The sequence below is a fragment of the Epinephelus moara genome, chromosome 20 (assembly GCF_006386435.1).
Source record: "Epinephelus moara isolate mb chromosome 20, YSFRI_EMoa_1.0, whole genome shotgun sequence".
Taxonomy (NCBI): domain Eukaryota; kingdom Metazoa; phylum Chordata; class Actinopteri; order Perciformes; family Serranidae; genus Epinephelus; species Epinephelus moara.
Genome location: NC_065525.1, coordinates 30199500 through 30218028, shown reverse-complemented (window position 1 = coordinate 30218028; position 18529 = coordinate 30199500). Strand labels below are relative to the sequence as shown.

At 41.8% G+C, this 18529-nt stretch overlaps 1 protein-coding gene across 13 annotated transcripts in view; it reads right to left on the bottom strand.

Moving 5' to 3' along the window:
• Nucleotides 1-18529, bottom strand: part of LOC126407451 (pleckstrin homology domain-containing family A member 5-like) — a 116595-nt gene that overhangs the window by 61737 nt on the left and 36329 nt on the right. Inside the window, exon 1 of one of the 13 annotated variants that reach the window (XM_050072335.1) lies at nt 4320-4544. The exons of the other annotated variants lie outside the window; for them this stretch is intronic. The gene's annotated coding sequence lies outside the window, so the exon portion shown is untranslated. Of the gene's footprint in view, nt 1-4319; nt 4545-18529 lie in introns of those variants that run through there. 13 annotated transcript variants of the gene reach the window in all.

Here is an 18529-nt window from a genome sequence, read left to right as displayed (position 1 = left end):
GTGAACAGCATAAGTCACAGCAATCAAGCACTCCAGCTTCCTTTCCCAAGGATATGATGTAATGACACATACTCAATGCAGCAGATGCTTTGATCACAACCCTCACAGCAGAAAAAGTGAGAAGATTTTAGCACACATTGCCCAGTGAGATCCCACCCTTATCCTAGCAGTGCTGAGCAAGTGAAAACTAACCAGCCTGTTTGAACCAGAATGCACAGCACACATTTCAGCTCTGCCTCCTTCAGCCCATATCCACATTATCACATTTAACTCTGCATGACTCTCTGCATTTACACATGTGACTTTTTGGTGACATTTAGAGCTAACTCTATGCTTGTACCATCATTGCCAAGATCACACACAGTTTTAGGTACTTTTTAAATGCCAGTACATCACAGGAAAAGTCTACAAGAGTTCAGCAGGAAAACGTCTTGGTCTCTTAAACAAATCACCAAACAGAGCCTTTCAGCGATAATTAATTCTCTTGTTAATGCTCATAAATCTAATCCTATTACACAGGAAGGAACTTGGACACAACGTTAGGCAAGGCCAGTGACTAGTGAATGAATAAAGCTTCACATTATCAGGTGAGTATTCTTAACTAGCATTAAAAAAAAAAGAGTTGGCTGCGGTGGAACTCCTCAATACCTCACGGACATTGACTGGAGGTATGAATAGCCCGCCTCACAAAAGCTGAGCTGAATACGCAGAATAGGCAGTTTGTGAGTAGGCATGTGGGGGGCAGTAAGAGAAAAGACAAAAAAGACAAAACAGGGGCTTTGCAGTCCCCAAGAGGCCACATGAAATGCGGTGCGGCAACATGAAGCAATGTGCTGTCACAAAATGGCAATACCTGGACTTCAGTAGTGTCCTTAACTAATTCGGGTATATATATTAAGGAAATGTTGTGGAAAACTTGCATCATGCCGCAATCATTACGGAGAACACAGCCAGCAGCTTCAGCTGTGTGTGCCTGTTAAGCTTTGACTTTCACCTTAGACCTTTTTACTTAACCGCAGAAACAGCTGCTCATTCGGGCCACAAATCAGATTTTTTTCCACAAACAATTCAATTAGCAGCCCCCTCAAAGCAGCTGTGACTGTGTGCAAAGTGTGTCAAGGTGACACAGCTGAGGGGGTGACTCAAGAATATTTCAGAGCCATGGAAACAAGCTGCCTTCTCAAGGAAAAAGAACACTGATTGAAAGAAGTGAAAAATTAGCATTTATGGAGACGATTCAGGAGGTTAAACTGCAGTGCGTTGCAGTCATGTGAAACCAAGCTTCACTGTGACCTTCTGACCAGAGGCCAGCATGATACAACTATTCCTCATCACACAAAGGATTGGTTCCTTAAATGCCTATTTATAAAACAGAAATTCCAAACATTACGTTGCCCACGCAGTTTCTATCTTCACTTTCAATGTCTGCAAAACTGCCCTGGTTAACCATTCAATGTTCAATTTCAGGCTTCATTAAGGAAAGCAGCAGGCTAGCATTTAACAGGGCTTCATGGTACATAAGAAAAACATGGAAGAAACCCAAAGGCAGAGTGTCAAAAGTACAAAACACTACGACTGAATGTGTTTTAATGTGACACACATCACATTCTACTGTGTGGCTATGTAGGTCCATTGCAGGACAAAGAGCAGAAGCACCCAAAATAGTACTCAGACTCTTCTTATCAAGGTCATCTCCTTAAAGACATAGATGGATGAGAGGCTGGAAAGCTGCAGGCTTGTGGACTATTGACTAGTATTTTCTTAAGATGTGTTAAAGGGTTTCAAACACAACCTTCAGCTTTGTTTTACACCATTGTAGACTAAAAAGTGGGACAAAACAATTGCTTTCTTCATTCCTCTTTTCACCACACACTGAAGTAAAGAGGCAAATTAACTGAGAAGCATTTTAAATTCATGCAAAACTCAAACTGTTTCCATAAAAAAAATGCCACACACACATGAGCTTGTGTCATGCCCCGACTTAAATGTTCTTATAAAACGCATGAATATGCATCGGTGCTGCCATCAGGCAAATTAAACATCTAGCAGTCGATCAAGAAACTGAGCACATATAGGAGGGCAACTTCTTCTTACATTCACATTCTCCTTAACTCAGTAAAAATACAAACACTTTACAAGGATGGTCTGAATATGGCCACCAGTGCATTGGCTGCATATGGGAGTGGACATTTCTCTGCAGTTTTCACCATCTCGCTGATTTATCACTCATGACTCAAAGCCTGAGATCAAATGCGGCTCCACCCTCCTCTCCCCTTGATGTCTTCTGCTCAGCGAGTGCTGGGGCTGGACCAGCAGCCAATAACAGGGCATCTGTACATCTCCATTACTGCTGACCTGCTCTTTAATGACATCAGTGCCTCCCATATACAATTAATTTGGATAGCCCATCTTATTAAGTTTGTTCCATCTATCAAATACCTTTTATTGAATATTTCTTCCACTCAACAGCCAATCCAGCCAAAACCGGAGCATCTAATAGGTCCGGTAAAGAGGTGTAATCATTTGAAGTGAAACCATAGATTAGTAAAATTACTTCCCTGGAAAAGGACGCTAGTTTGTGATTGCAATGATGTTTTGCAGTCAGCTGAAGCGTTTGATGAAGGAGCACCCCGCCCCCAGGCTGAACACCACAAATAAATTCTGTGTGTAGGAAACATTGCTGAAACATCAGTGCTTCCAAGTCTGTGGGAAACACTGAACATTGAGGACAATGTTCACTGCATGAGCTCATGGGGAAAGTGAATAATAAGTAATAAGGACAGCATGGCCATTCGTTCTCTCCCTGTGGGTTTGACAAGTGTCATCCTAATCTTTTGGCTTTGTACAGTGATAGCAACACTACACACACACTAAACCACGCGTTACTACGCATATGACGTTTAATAAATATGAGGGGTTTTAATCAGACATTACAAACAACTATGCTGTGAGCACTGAGTGGATGCACTTCCTATTCAATCGATCAGATCGTACAGGCAGGTTCTTGACAACAAGCCCAGACAGAAATCAAAACATGAAGGATCAAAATGGTTCTCAGATTTGCCAAGACAGACAAAAACAGTGGCTAACTTTAAAGATGATGCTTCTGCACGGTCTATGACGACACATGAGAGTTCAACCAAATAAGACAGCAGATATCATGCCTAAAACCACATATCAGTTCACGAGGAACAGGTTCAACTGCTTCCTGTCTGTTCCCAAGAATTCTGGCACCACAAGATCAAAAAAAAGCAAATACATCAAAACACATGCTGCTTAGCAGATCTAGTGGATGTCTTCTGATCTACATTGGTTATTAAAGAGAGGGCACAGTCTAGGTCACTGCGGGAGAGACAGTGGGCAATGGTATAATTATGGCTTAACTGACTGTGATTAAAAGATAAAAGCTTTTAAAGATCATCCAAAACCACAGTGCAGTTCAGTCTGTCAGGAATAGAAAATATCATCTGACGAAAAGTGGAATACACTCCATTACAGTCAGGACTGCTTATAGCACAGTGATAGCCAACACTTCAAAGAAATGGAAATGAAAATGCTGTTTACAATGACTGAAGACAGTATATTAACATTGGCAGGACCTCTCTCTTTTTATGACTGAGGAGAAGATTTGCATCAACTGCAGACTGCAATGAAATTTGGGAGAAAAACCAGAAAGTCCAAAGTATTTTCCTTGCAGGAGTTTGCTTTCACTGCTGTGCAGAGTCACTCGAAAAACTCCTGGGGCTCAGCTTTAACTGACCAACAGAATATGAGTTTTTGAAACCATGAAAGATACAACTGTAATATGTGGTTTGCAATTTCCTTTTTGGCATTGCAGATCCAAAGTGAAGCAGGGAAGAGGAGCTTGTTAACACCAAATATGCACAGCTTCTTTTATAATGGAATATATATGTGTAATTGAAGATTATATCACTTCAAAAGTCCACATATATGATAAATCATTCATATGCTGCTAGGTGAGCTCAAAATACAAGGAATCCTCTGACTTAGCAACACAAAGGTGCCTTGACAAAAGCCTGATAACATAACGGTATCACTGTGTGGTGCTGTCCTGTGCAGAAGACGCTGTTTGCACATGAAGCCATGTGAGGAACAAAACGCTGACTGGGAGCCTGGGAGCAGGAGCTGCTTATAAAACTGCAACACAGAAAGCAATCACAGGAGCTGCATCCACCTAAATAGCTTCTCGATAGCATCAACCATCACCGTCAGCACAAATAAACACCCCGAACACCTCAATCATTATCGCGTTAGAGCAAATGTCGCACACGTCGACAGCACTGCAGGGTTTTACTCACAGTGAAAAGCTTCCATAAATGTCCAGGCAGGCAAACGTGAAGACAAACAAGCCACCGTTTTATCCAAACGTGAACGTCAGGTGTACCGACGTAAGAGTTTTCTTGTTACTTTGTGTTGGGAAGTGCGCTCGGTCCTCTGCTGCTGCTTCTGCTTCTGCTGTCCTCACAGGGCAGGAGCACTCGCGCTGACTGCTGCGCCGCGTGCGCCCCGTAGTAGAGCCACAGTGAAACCCGAGAGGCGATGATGTCACAGTCCGGATGTAAAGAAAGCAAGGTGGCCAGAGGCGCTTTTGTTATCCCCTCCCTGCACAATAACAACCCGAGCGGACAAGAGGATGCACACACGCTCACCGACAAGGAGACAGTGTGGTGACGGCGTCCTGGTGATGTGAATAAAAATAAATAATTAAATACTTTCCTCCACAGAAGCCGCGCTGGGTTTATTCTTAACAGGCAATTTACAAATTTCCAAACTCCTCCACACGTGGAACAAACGCGTGGAAAAATATGGGACACTCCAGCTCCAGCATAAAGGCATTATTACAAAACCGCATGGAAGAAGTGAAGTGAAACCATATCCCAGATTTAAACTTGTTCCACTTGTTTATGTGGGACTGTCTCCAGGCAGGTCAATAATATAACACATATATGAGCTTATTTCCTCAGTGAGCTGTTATTTCTGGCATTCACATGTGGGTAGCTCTGCACCTCCCTCAGCTCATTCTTTAGCAAGTCCTGACAAGGGGGCATGTTGAAAAATGAACCATGGCTGCACTGAGTTCTTAAAAGACTCACCCTGAAAGTATTTTTTTGAATAATCCTGATAGAGTTGCGGTGAATTTGTTGCAAAACATTGTAGCCACAGTTCCAGGGAATTACAGTATCTTAGGCCCTGGTTTCCATTCGTGCCCGTTCATGTCGCTGCTGGAGCTTTGCTATCTGGCTGGAGCTTCTTAGTTTCAATAGGATGAAGTGAAGAGAAAGAACTGCATATCAAGTAGGTTCAGCAGGGAGCCTACAGCTATTGAAGACATGAAAGCCCGGACAATGACCTCGGCCCCAACCTAGAAGCCAAACAGCTCCTCCACTCATCAACCTGCTGGGTGTAGTCAATGGTGCAGGAAGACACCCAGAGACAGTCAATACGTTCTTAGTGGCTGCTTTTCTCTCCCTGCTCCCTCTTTTTAGTGATACTTTAACATTTCTTCACAGTATACTGTAGCTCTCAGAGTCATGGAGTTTTAACAGAAACAGAACACAAATACTATATGTTTTTTCATGGATTGAAAACAGTGACTAATTTGATGCAGGTCATGTAAACAGCATATGCCATTTGAAGCATCAGAGGCATATTTAGATTAAGACATGGAATATGCTGGTATTATTCAGGTTTTAGGAGCATTGTTTGGACACGTACATGTTCAGAATATGTGTCTCAATTAACCCTTCCAGACGCAGACTGGCCAATCATAACGCAGCATCGGGTTGGCTCAGACCAGGGTCCGACAACAACGCAGCTGTGCTCCATTGACTCTAATGTAGTCATTTCAGATTTCCTTCATTTTCAGGCTGGTTTTGTGGATTTGGAGCTAAATGTTGTGCCTGGAGCACATCGTGTATTAATGATACTCGTTACCTGGAGAGGTTTCTTCCCTGTTCCAAAACCAAAATCAAACCCTGAAAAGTGTAGGGTTAGCTAGCTAGCTAATGAAGATATAGCCTACTGAATGTATACACATGCTGCTTTTGCTTTTTAATGATTATAAGACTTCATAAGACCGACCCTGCTGTACAGGAACCAGAGAAGGTAAGCAGGGAAACTTTGCTGATATTCAACCAGCTGTGTGTCATCACATTGTGTGCAGATGAACGTTATTTGATTACCCTGGCAGTGGCACGGGGGTGAAGCCAAACACGGTTCATCTGCACACACTGCGATGCCACACAGCTGGTTCAATATCAGCAAAGCTTCCCTTTATATTAATTGTCTTCTGTGGCGATCAGCAGTGATGTGGTGGTTCACTTTTACACTGTGATCTGTAGCCTATAGTTCGGCTTTAGCTTCTAACTATCTTTGTCTTTTTAACCTGTTGTTGCTGCTGAGTCAGTTTGACATCCTGGATATATCCTTCAAACACAGACTGTAGACCCCTCTGTCTGCTTCTCTCTGGAATCACTCTTTCATTTTACCACAAATATGATAATGTTTCTTCAGGGAGTGCAGTTAGTTATAGTGTGGGCTCCATGCTTACTGCGACAGCTTGTTGGACCATCGAAAAGAGGCGGGGCTTAGCAAAAGTTCAACTGGGGTTTTTGCCACAGTTTGCCACAGATGGCCTCTTGCCTGCTTACAGTCAGCTCTGTGTGTTGTACACAAACCAACTGTTTGTTAGGGTGTGGTAGAGACGCATGTCCCAAAGAAAAGCTCATCTCTTTGGTCAGACGGAGAGGCACACCTTCTTTTAAACATTATGAAAGTTTTGAATATCAAAAGATTTTTTGAAATTAGCAAATATCGCAACACCAACTTTTTCAAGAAGGTGGCTGAAAGGAATGAGAGAAGGCGGCTGCATTCACACGGTTCAACAAGTCTGACACCAGTGGGAAGCTGTAAAAACAATCCTATCATGAGGCAAAGAAGTAAAACTGCACAAGTGGCTCTGGCTGTTCCACGCTTCCATATTTTGACATGATAAACAGCATGTTAGGGCATGTTAATTGGAGTCTGAATGGCTGCATGTAAACAGAAAAATTAGTGGAATATTTATTTTCATTAGCCACGTAAACAGCTTAGTAGGAATATTGTCTTTTTCTGAATAATGTCAAAAACTGTAATATTTTCTGCATGTAAACACAGTCAGTAGAGACGCATTACAGATATTAACACAATCAGTAGTATGTGAACTACCTTGACCAGCTCTGCTTTATAAATAATGCATCATGCTTCCATTATAAAGCCGGGGGGAGGGGGGGGGTACACTAAAACATTCAGTCCTTCAGCTATCCTTGGTCCTCCAGGGAGGGCCTCCCAAGCTGGGGCTTGGAGCCAGGGGATATGACCACCACCTGGGGCACAGAATGGATCCATAACCCCAAGAGAAAGCAGAACGAGAGCAGGGAAAGAGTATCTGGAGGATATGTGATATGATATTTAGTGACCCAACCCATGAAAGATGAATCTGTGGCGAATAAGGAGCTTGTGCTCCAACGCCCACAAAAAAAGGTGTCAGAGGGGAAAGTCAAGGCAAGCTGTTTAGCCATCTGTGTGTGTGCTGTGTGTTGCCACAGGAGATCATGCTTTTTTCTTTATTCCAGGATAACTGGATCAATGTTTGCTGTCAGCATCCAAACCAAACAACAGTCTAGTGTTGTAAAGAAAATTCTTTCCACTGTCAAACCCTTGACATCGTTACAGAAACAGAACAGGGTGGTTACGGACAAAAGCGCGTCCGTTTCACAGGTTTGATCATCACAACAATGAGGGTTTTATCAAAGTATTCTCGACAGTGTTCCCAACTGCTCACTCATTCAGTCTGAGGGTGTATGCTAGCTGATTAAAAAGTAAATGTCACCATCGCAGCCACCAACCCTCACTGAATTACCCCAAGGATACATCCTCAGGCTGGGTTCGAAATCACAGATGCGGTAACTTAAATTGCTGGAGGTGTTTTACATTTTGTGCCTCAAAAAGCGTCTTGTGGGGAGACCAAAAGCACTTGAGAAATCAGTCACGATCAACCCAAGCAGCTGAGCATTTGTTCTGATTACAACTGTAGGCTATTTGTTGTAATTTCCTTCTTATAAATTAGGAATTGAGCCAAGCTTAGGCTTAATAGGGGAAAAAATATAGTCTTTACACCAGCTCATCAGGCATTCAGTGGGAGTGGGAACTACTGTTACAAGAATCTGTTTAAGGAGGGGTGTACGACCATGCCAAGGTCAAACAAACTCTGTTTCATCTCAACCCAAAACTTAACTACACTCCATTTTACGGCTACACACCATTAGACTTTATGACAGAGTGAGGATAACATGGTGGGCAGGCTCAGATGTGTTGATGTTATCACAGCGGAGTGGTTTGGCTCCTGTCTAGCCGTCAAAGCTGAAGGCCTTGTAAAGTAATGATGCACTGTGTGTGAGGGTAGATAGAGCCCGGAACAATAGCAACACCTGTACAACATAATGCAATGCAGTACAATAGCCCTGCTGCGATATACAGCGCTACCTTTGAAAAGATTATGTTCAATCTTTGTTTAGGCGGGAGGTGAGTCATGTCTGTGCTATTTTTTCAGACCATGGTTTGTTTTGATTTTATACTAAAGAGTCACTTTGTGTTCTGGCCTCATGTATACAAAACAGGTGGAAAGTATTTCAAGCACTAAGTATCATAAATCGACAGTGTGACTGGCTGAGGTGTGGTAATTCATGTACTGTTGTGGTGTTGCTTCTAAAAGCATTCATACTTTGAGCTGCAAAATATTCTTGTGTCTGAAAAACAGTTGTCCTGTGCGGCACAGTACAGTACAGTACATGGCAACAGAAGAACACAGCGTAGTCCATGGATGACGCTGACAAGTAAAAGACATTTAAAAAAAACCTTTCTCCTGTACTGTGCATTGTACCAATTATCAATGAGCAATAGAGCATTTCTTTTCAGCTACAGTTTGCACTAGAGGCTTCATCCGGTTCTCAGCTGACAGATGCCGAGGAGAAGCTTTCAGACTCATTAACTGCCCACACAGAGTCACAGAGAGACGGGAAGGGAGAGGGAATCGCTAAGTGTTCACATGTTTATCCACTCTCAGAGGATCCTCTCCTACCTGCCCACTCACTCTCGTCTCTGGCTCTTTTCCTCTTCCACCTACACTCCCACGCTCTCTCCTTTGTCACTGAGGTGCAGGTTATTAAATGCCGGCGCTCTGAACAGCCGCAGGTACACTGGCTGCAGGCAACAGTAGCCTGAGGTTGATGGTGAAGAAGACAGCCGGAATCAGAGCGTTTGCCAGCCCTCTGCAGGGGCCTCTGTTCCAACTGAGTGATAGTGAAAGAATACTGCATGCAAAACACTTCCGTTACCAGCTTGTCTTCAGGGAGCCAGTGAGAGGATGGGCTGAAATGGCCACCCTCTTGGTGCATTGGTGTGTGAGTGTATAGGGAAAGGGGGTGTCTTCTGCTCCAATAATTAGCTGAGTGTGTCAAATGGAGCTGAAAAACAACAACAGACTCCTGGGTGCCTGAGTGGTCATTATCCGCAGACACAAGAGTAAGACCTACTCACTCCAGTGACATCAGAGGATAGGAAATTACTTTATTTTTCTCAACGGAAGCCTTTGTAGAGGTCAAAAATACAATGCAGTGATTCCCAAAGAAGTAGAGTCTATATGTATGTGGTTGTAGCTGGAGGTTTTTGCAGGTCCGTGAACGTAGCACAGGCAGAACTCTTTATTAGTGTTTCTTATTTCCTCAGCAGCAGTTTGTTGAGTTCAAGTCACAAGGTTTTTGATCCGTCGATCCATTTGTGGCTGTATCAATCAGAGCTGATCGGAATAAATCAATGGATTCGAGGAGAAGCTGCTGCAGAGACGAGTGACAGCAAACTTTACGGCCCATCTCGACACCACAAGGTGCACAGTTTACATGGGAACGCAAACGCAGTTTTGATCTCGATCAAACCTTCAGCACGTGTTATTATTCGTTCATTCATTTTTTGTAACCACTTATCCTAGGAGTCGCAGGTGTGCTGGAGCCTCCCTAAGCTGACACTGGGCGATAAGCAGGGTACACCCTGGACAGGTCGCCAGACTATCACAGGGCCGATACAGAGACAAACAACATACATTCACACCTATGGGCAATTTTAGAGTCACCAATTATCCTAAACTGCTTGTCTTTGGAGTGTGGGAGGAAGCCGGAGTACCCGGAGAAAACCCACACTGACACAGGGAGAACATGCAAACTCCAGCGTGTGTTATTCAAAACACATTTGTAGGATTGGGATACTTTTGATTAAAAAAAATAGCATCATCCTGATCCCAGCAGAGGGGTGGATTCAGGAACAAAACGGAGTAAAACTTTTAAATTGGTCAAATAAATAGACATTTACTATATTTTGCACTTGATTTGTTTAACAGTTACTGTGATAAAGTGAGTAAATTAGACATTAGGCTTCCTATTAAGCCATTCAGTATAGTACAGTAAAAAAAGTATGTTTTCCCTATAAAATAATCCCGCAGATAGCTGTCAAAATCAAACAAACTTCAAAATCAAACTTTGGCAGCACCTATGGGGGTAGGACTACCTACGTTGTGCTCTATCGCCGCATTAAGAGCACTGGTTATCCGGATTTGGTAATCTTGAAAAGTCTGTATCTGTATCAGAGTAATCCGATCCAATACTGCTTTGAAAAAACAGTACAAAAGTAAGATGAATTAACTGATCCTGGACAGCACAACATGGGATTTCTAAATCTAGATCATTCTGATCCAGATTAAATTCTTTGAACAACTGGTCCCTGCTGATGATGCCATGGGATCACATGCATACAAATCTAGCATTTTTTATTTATAAACTACATTCTGCATTGAAACAATAAGTAACTCGAAATACATTCAAAAGGTCTTATAGCTAATTTATGACAAGGCATGGCGTGCTCTGGGGAAGATATCAGCCATGATTGATGCTTTCTAACTTGCTTCCCAAAGAACAGAGCAGCAGGAAGAAACCTCCTCTTCCATCTCTGAGATGGAGACAAGGTTGTTGGGAATTGAGAAATCTCAACACAAGACAGGTTTTATTGTCTGCCTCGACTACAGAGATGAAAGCATTTGCATCCGATAATGAACTGAAAGTATTTCTCTCAAAACACCTAAAATGGCTGTGACCGCATTGCATCACTGTCCTAAATAAAAAGGTCAACCTGGAGAACTTTGGCTTTATCTTTAAAATGTCCTTCATAGTTCAAAGAAAGTAAAGATACTAAAGAGAGATAAGCAACTGCTCTTAACAGTTTTATTTATGACTCTTTTCCAAATGCCTTTTTGGAGGGATATATTAAAAGAAAGGTGTTTACACTAGCACAATGAAGAAAAGACTAATTAGAAAAAAGATCAAAAGGAACGTGGCTAATTTTGCAGAGGCTAACAAAATGGACTAATCAATGAGGAAGTCAAACTCACAGCCCCCCCAGGCTGCCAGGAAGTTTAGGAGAGCTGGATCCTCTCGTGAATTACAACACCCTACTGACCATAATTACATGAGCAGGCCAAAATCACTGTGCTAATGACACATTGAAAATCGATGGGCTGTTTCGAGGATCTGGCTCATACAAGTGCAAGAGCAGACATGCTAGTTGGAGACACAGGCAATGTGCAGCCCTGAGATTACACCAAGATGTTTGACTCACTCACAACAGTGACGAAGCAAAAGAGTGGAGGGGGGGGAATTAGGCCTGTAGATCAGTGAACCCTCAGTGTTTTTCAAGCACAATGACCCTGTTGAGTGACATCACAGAAGGTCAGAAGAGAACAGAGGGGTCGGACAGACCCGCTTCACTGCTCAGGCTGCTTTGTGAGCCTTGGCAACACTGACAGCCACAAATTCCAAAGTTTGCAAGTCAAAACACCAATAGCGATGCGCTCTAGCATGAGCCCTCAGCTAGCCCAGCCCCCTTCAGCACAGCTCTGCCAACTCATGACTGCTTGCTTGCTTGCTGAGAGTCTTGACTTTCTTTTTCCATTAAATTCAGTATCAGCAAAAGGGTACAGAAGCTCCTAACTGCAGTTGTCCAAGAAATATTCATAGATGCTTTACATGTTGGATCATAAAGCTAACAGCATCGGCCTGTCAACTTTGTGTTTACCACACTGAGGCAACCAAACACAGAGGTAATTATTTGGTTATGAATAATTTATGGTCGAACCGCACAAGATAAACACAAAAACCTTTGGGTAAGCACAGCATCAATCTGTGGGGCTTCAGTTTTGCAGAATGATGAGATAAGTATGTTATACTGGGTCCTATGAAAAACTCATAAAAGTTGTTGGAGTCTGATCAAGTCATAAATGCTAAGCTCTGGGGCTTGCAGAGAAAGATTAAAAAAAATGGCCCTGCATATGAATACAACAGGAGGTACAGTAATGTGTGTATACACTAACACTGCAATTGCACTGGGAATATAGGTCTGTGCTCCCTATCATTGCTGCTAAACTGTTACTATGACACAGTGTCCACAAGTTCCCTTCCACGATTACTCCTGCAGATAGTATCTCATGCCCATTTCAGATAACTGTAATGATGCAAGTTCAGTCTGAGTTAGCTATTCATTTGGGTATACATGCACCACCTGACCTGATGATGCACCCTGTCATTCTCGGGCACGCTACAAATCAATCACACCTAATATAAAAAACCCTGATACTGTGGGTTTGCAGTAATGAATGCAGAACTTCAATTGCAGACTCAACTGTGAACAGTAATGACAAGGGATTAACCTGTGTGAGCAGTAACTGGGTCAAACGTGGGTTGACAATACATTCAGGAGACCCATTCAGTAGATATGCATGTCTCTCATATGAAATGGGCATATGAGAGACATCATCGTGCTTGTCACAGTAGACATAAATGGTTTAATAATGCATTGGGTTGCAGAGAATAATAAGAGAGTCCAAGACTTGGACATAATTTTCATGTTCTCTAATGAAGGGATGGTATAATCCACCACGTGGTTAGCTGAAGACATTACTGCTGCACAGCCATATAGAGTCTATGCGAACAACACAGTCCAGTACTAAAATAGCTCTGAATGCATGACAAACCATGGCATCTTATTCACACAAGTGAAACTACACAGATCCTTTCAAATATACTCACACTTCCTGCAGGTAAATGCCAGCTGAGATTGAAGTGTTGTAAGTCAGGATCCACTCACTTTCAGCTTCCACAGAGGACACATAAAAAGATGCGCACAGTTCATTGTGAGCCTAATGAATGTATCAACTCTTGTCTTTGGGTGTAATGAGCCTGCTGGGAGTGGATAATGTAGGCCATGGTGCCGATTTGATAGAGCCAATAACACCAGCCCCATCCACAATGCACGAGGAGCAACTACAAAACTGATGATTATACAGCAATGGAGAAGCACAACGCAGCATGTATCATCACCCCTTCTGTCAGCTCATTCCCCTCCCGAGACCCCGCTGTAGTTTCAGATTGATTATGGAGAGGAGCCTTCAGATGCAGAATAAGCTTCTGCCGCACAAATGTCTACTATATAAAGTACAGTGCAGCAATAGAGCTGAGACAAACTTTATGCTGTGAATGTAATCGACTATGGGCCTGAGGCAATATGTAAAAGATTAGTTATGTATGCATTCACTGTATAACATTGATCTCCCATCTAAACAATCACAACTTTATCTTCTCAGCGAATGACTCCAGATCTGCATCAGATTTCCATTTATCACAACCAGGGGGACAATTTACTGCCTCCAAAGGCCCCGTGACTGCCTCCTTCACCACTAAAGAATGGAGTGAAAACTGTCTATTCAACTGTTCAGGGACTACTACACCATCACCCCACCATAAAAAGGTTTATGACACTCACTTATCTAAAGACCAAGTTAATTGCCAAAATGCATATGAATGGGAACAAAGAAGTGAAATGGTGAAGAATTTCTTTTGAATTAGTTAGTCACAACCCCAGGACTGCCTCAACAGGTGCACCTATAGAGGGACAAGAGAGTATCATTGGTTAAGAAAGCGAGAGTCTGAGATGGCTACTATAGAGGCCCGATGGTGCCACAGAGAGATTGAAAATGTTTAAATCTCTTGTATTTCTCTCTGTGTTGTTGCTGCTATAACTGTTTGTTCTAAATACCCTCTTTAGTACACATTTATGCGTGCTGCAGGAACAAAATGACTGTACTTATTTCAACAAAGCTCTTAAACATAAAAAATGAAGACAGTGAAAGAGATACTCACTGTGCCCCAGTTCCATAATGCCTCTAAGCAGGTTTTGAGTATGCAATGTGTATACTAAATTAATGCTTGACTTTTGGATGTAATGCACAGAGGAAACGGAGGAGCTACTCGCAGTCACGAAAAAAGTGGGGGTGAGACAATTCCAGAAATATCATAGAGAAGACAAAAATAAACATTACAACTTTAAAGAGATATTTTGCTTTTTCTTGGTGATGTTTAATTTGAAAGCTGGAATTAAACTGATGTCCACCAGCACATGTATTATATGATTTCCTTGTGTTATGAAATAGTAAGCTGGTAAACAGTATATTGATTGCTTGTATACTAATAGAAAAAGCAGTATACTACACAGATCATTGTATTGTACATACGGTTTGTTAGTGTTTAGAATGGAATAAGGACACAGAGACTATGACAGCCTTTTGGCCGTCCTTCTCCTCCTGCTGTCTGTGTTTTGTCTTTGTATTTTAGCCACACGTTGTGATAGGAGGAGTCACCTGACCTGACATTATCCACCTGGGTTTGCCAGGCTTTTTAAGATGGCGTCTCATTCTGTCTCTTTTACTCTCTCAGTACCTTTACCTCTCAGCTTCCACGTATCAATCAACAAGGCCGACATAACTGACTTGCAGACTAAATGTGTCTCTATTAAAGGTATATTATGCAGGATTTAACTAAAAAATGCTATATATTTTCTTTTTACTTTGCTGCCGTTGAGAGGTTCCTTGGTACAGCGCACAAGTAGGGTCAAGACTTCAAAAGGTAGTGAACTGGTGCCAGACTGTAAGCAGCACGCATTCAAGAGGAAGCTACAAAAATCACAACCATAGCAAAACAAAACACCACGCAGAAGTTGTTCCAAAAGTAGAGTGACTCCAGGGTTGGCTTTCACTTTCACTTTTGCTGGGGAGTGTGTTTACAAACAGTGACAAACAATTCCTGCATGCCAAGCGGCAACCTCAGAGGCTTGAAGAAATGAACCAAATGCTGAAGTACCAACAAACTGCAGTTCCCTTAATGGCCACTTGAGGCTGGCTCCAGAAGACAGTCAATCATCATAGACCCCCATGTTAAAATGCCCAACTCTACAGGAGGAATAAACATGTTTACAGCCTGGTACAAGAGTCTGTTTTGGTCTTATGGTTAATTTCAACATTCATGACAACTGTATGGGGGTTGAATTTTTATAAAACTCACTAGTTTATATTTTATTAAGATTTAAAGTTAATAAGGGTGGGGCCGCTTGAGCTACAGGCTGTCTGTGAGGTGTCAAAACGCCCCTCAAAACAGTAGCTCAAACCAATGGGTGACGTCACAGTGGCTTCGTCCATTATTTTATACAGTCTGCAAACTACATTTTTAAGTTAGTTTTGTCCCAGTTATGAATCAAATAGAGCTAAAACCATCAACAATTAATCTGCAACTATCTTGATAACCAAGTTAAATTATTTTTAAGCAAAAGTTCCAAACATTAGATTGTACGGCATCTTAAATGTGAGGATTTACTGCTTTTATGTGTCTCGTGACAGTGGGCCTGAGGAAATTGTGATTGGAATTTTTTCACTACTTACTCACATTTTACAGACCAAAAAATTAAATCAATTTAACTGCAAAAAATCAACAATCAACAAAGAAAACAACAACAATAGTAAAACAAAGTTGCATCCTTTGTGGTCTCCCTCTTTGTGTGGGTCTGCCACAGCACAGGCTCATTGAGTTACACACAGAGAGAGAAATGTGGTGATAGTAGTAGAATGAGGTTTTGATACACTACCTAGCCTTCAGCAGTATTGAGCATGCTCAGTAGGCCTGCCAGAGGGCCAGGCTCCTGCTTTGGCCTACTTCTGATAAAACCAATAATGTCATGGAAAGTTTCTTTGCAGCGAGTGTGTGTGTGTGTGTGTGTGTGTGTGTGTGTGTGTGTATGTCACGCTGACAGAGAGCGTGTGACAGAGAGGAGTGTGTGTGCCCTCAATATAGGAGAAAAATCCAATCTCATCAACCACAGCCACAAACAAATAATACCACCCCTGGTGATGGGCATTATTGATCTGTCTATCATCCAGAACTTTAACAGGCAAAGATATGGACATACTGTAGTTGGAGGAAAAGCCACAACCGCAATAGCAGCTAAAGGAAAAAAAGACTTTAATTCCAGATCGACAGAGAGATTGAGCGAATGGCAGCACTTAAATGACACTGCAATGAAATGCAATAAAGGATCTGTTAAGCTCTAGTTCCTCTAGTCCCCAGGCAAAGATAGCTGCTAGCGTGAGCAGAGAGACGCAGCAGCACTGCCCAACTCAGACATCGGTCCAAGTGATTATAGAAAAGATGACCAGCAGAAGTGGGTCAGCCATGAGAGTGACAGAACAAGATACTTCAGGAGACATAGAGAGAAAGAAGCCACAGGAAGTTAATGTAAATATGAGTGTACGACTTCAGAAAGTTATCCGTGCTGAAAATTAGAAGGAGGGAGATTTGTGTAAACAGCTTTTTATTATTTATTTTTTGAAATCTAAAAGACACAGTGCCTGTAATCACACAGGATGATATTTACTGTGACATGAGCATTACCTTACAGTTATATGTGTTATATGTTGATTACAATCATAATTCTCTGAGGACCTTTTATTCACCAGATGAGCTCTCTGGCCGAAAGCGCAAAAACACTCATCATGTGCTGCGGATTGTCAAATATTATCATCTTCAGGCTGCCGGAAAGCAAACAGCAGATGACTAAACAAACATTGCATGGACCACATATTCCAGTTCTTGTCTACAGTTTCAGTCATGTGAAGTAGAAGTGCCTTAAAGCTACAGTCGCTAACTTTTATGAAAATAACTTTGTGTCACATTTGCTGTCACTATGTCTGAAAGAAGTACATGAGAGAGATAATCTGTGAAGAAAAACATGTCCTTCCTCCTCTTCCTACTGCTTCTAAAGGCATGCACTAGAATCTACCACAGCACACCACAAAACAACCAATCAAGAGCCGAGGAGTCTCTAAGGCAGCTGTCAATCATGTCAATCACTTCTCATGAACTGTGGTCAACCTCTCAAAATAGGCACAATGATCAAATACGAATCAAAAATCTGTTACTGCATTGCCTGTTTCTATTCTATTCTATTCTATTCCTATGCCTAACCCTCAAATGCAGCAATGCACGATATTGGACTTTTTGCCAATATACGATATGCCGATATGTAACAACCTCTTTGGCCGATAAGCGATACTGATATATCCAATTTTTTCCCACATTATTTTAGTGATCATAAAGTCTCGTTTCTAATGGAATTAACATCATATTATGAGTGCATACTCTTATCGTGATGTCACATCAGCAGATAGAAACATGAAATAGAATGCTTTTCAATGTATGTAACATTCATTCATTGTGCAAAAATAGAAAAAGCATGTTGGCCAATTCTGAGCCGATATCAGCCGATACCGATGACATGTCAATATTATCATGCATCCCTACTGATTATTATCAGAAACAAATTTTAGTGCACCATTTAGCTGTAAAATAAGGACATTTGTGACCCAGCCGCCGTGTTGGAAACAGTCAAGCCGAAACAAAACACCACCCACCAGATGGATTCACTTTCTTATTTTACAGCTAAACAGTGCACTAAAATATGTTTCTGAAAAAAATATGAGGCAAGAAATAGGCAAAGCAGTAACAGAATCGAGATTCAGTGGTTCTCAACCAAGGATCCAGGGACCCCCAGGGGTCATTGAGAGAGTGCCAGAGGGTCCCAAAAAAGGGGGAATAGTATAATTTCTTTTTTTTTTATGTAGTTATTTCAGGGTCCGGTCAGACAGCTTCATCATACTTTCTTTCCGGGCCTTCTGTAGTGCACCGTTACATCAGAAAGCCACAAAAGTGTGTAACTGATGTGTAATACAGAAGCCAAAATGAACCAATAAAATAAATGTAAATATAGGTATGAACATAGAAAAAACTAAAACAAAAAATAAACTGAACTACACATATGAAACAGAATGTTGGGGTGTGTCTTTGTGATACTCTCATCACTTAACAGACAAAGATTAAAAAAACAATTTAAAATAAATTACAATAACTTAGAAGGACATAAATTCACCTTGAACAAACAAAGAACGAGCTGGTTTAATGTACACCATCTAATTTTCTCACCTTTTTAAAAACGTGTCCGGTTGTAGTCTAATAGAAAAAGTAATCCTTTGTATTCTACAGACATCATA